Source organism: Sebastes fasciatus, chromosome 1 (assembly GCF_043250625.1).
Source record: "Sebastes fasciatus isolate fSebFas1 chromosome 1, fSebFas1.pri, whole genome shotgun sequence".
NCBI lineage: Eukaryota > Metazoa > Chordata > Actinopteri > Perciformes > Sebastidae > Sebastes > Sebastes fasciatus.
In genome coordinates this window covers 30,475,301-30,476,741 of record NC_133795.1, presented here as the reverse complement: position 1 = coordinate 30,476,741, position 1,441 = coordinate 30,475,301, and the positions used below count along the sequence as shown (strand labels likewise).

General features: G+C 42.5%; 1 long non-coding RNA gene across 1 annotated transcript; it reads right to left on the bottom strand.

Annotated features, from left to right (window-relative positions):
• Positions 1-1,176, bottom strand: LOC141777506 (uncharacterized). Its single transcript, XR_012595910.1, has 2 exons — positions 498-1,176; positions 1-384 (listed from the first exon to the last, which is right to left on the bottom strand). It is a non-coding gene; the product is annotated as an uncharacterized LOC141777506 (long non-coding RNA).
• Between the last annotated feature and the right edge of the window lie 265 nt (positions 1,177-1,441).

Genomic DNA, 1,441 nt, shown 5'->3' with positions numbered 1-1,441 from the left:
AATGTTTGTCTGTAAAACATTTATTTCCTGTTGCAGTGTATGTGAATAACATCAGCTGACAGGAAGTAACGTGGACCCACACCATTGCCTAGCAACGCAATTCCGTTGAAATGCACTAAAACGGAGCGTTTCAGACAGGTGAATACAGGTATATTCAGGCAGAAAGTATGAGGAAAATGTGTTTTTTTTGCATTACAGCATCTAAACATGTTCAAGTAGAAACACAAAATACAAGTATGAACCTGAAAATTAGCACAATATGGGACCTTTAATAGAAAATTGTATTTCTTCCCTGTCCAATGATGTAAACATACCAAGCAGTATCTGACGAGGAGTTTCAGGTATGGAGATTGTCCTCTCAATGTCAACTGCTGTGGCACATTCCTGGGAGAAAGAAAGTGAAATACAAAGTGTACTCTTGGTAAGATGAGTCATTATATATACAGTATATATACATAAATAAAAACATAAGGAGTTGTTTCCATTAGCTGCTTTACCTCTGCTCTCTCAGCCCCATTTATACCATCCCGAATGTAGATCCCTTCTAGTTTTTGACGTTTGGTCTCTACTGTGTTTTCATTCTCGTCTGGTGGGAGGCTAGGCTGGAATATGGCACAGCCATATATGTCAGTAGGTCCTCTCTTTTCTCCATGGCTGGCTGAACGGTGCTGTCGAAAGCCGCTGGTGCAGTTCAGGTTTTCGATACGATTTTTTACTTGGATTAGGAGTGATGCATATCCATTTCCCAGAACTTGACCATTGTGAAGTTGATCGGCGAAACTGTTTGGGTACTGATGAACAATTTTTTTTGCAAACTGTGAGGCACTGCGAGCGTGTTGGGTTTGGCTCATACTTCCTCATCTCATCTGCTATCACTCTCACCATCTGCCTTCGTGAGGTAGGTGAAGGCCTCCTACCATCTGAGATGTCTGAACGAAGGTCCACAGGCATGGCGTTCCATGGTACCTCAAACGATTCTGACCATGATTTGATCTGGGAGGAGGGCTGGCTCTCTTCAGTACCACTAGATTCCGAGCAGGAGAGCAAAGATGTGCCTGATGGACTGGAAAATGGTGTAGAGTGGCTGCAGACTGCAGTGATAGGGGACGGCAGGACTTGGAGGTCCAAGGTGATTATCTCCGTCTCTAAAATATGAAAACAAATATGACATAGGACAACCAGACAAGACACAGGAGTGAATTACAAAATAAAACAGGAAACTGGAATGAGGTTACGCTCTGAGATGATTCACATTTCTTTGGTTCCGTGAGGATAGGTTCGGTAGTTTCAGATATTATTTGTGGGACAACAAAGGAGGGAAGTAAAACCAGACAAGACACAGGAGTGAATTACAAAATAAAACAGGAAACTGGAATGAGGTTACGCTCTGAGATGATTCACATTTCTTTGGTTGCATGAGGACAGGTTCGGTAGTTTCAGA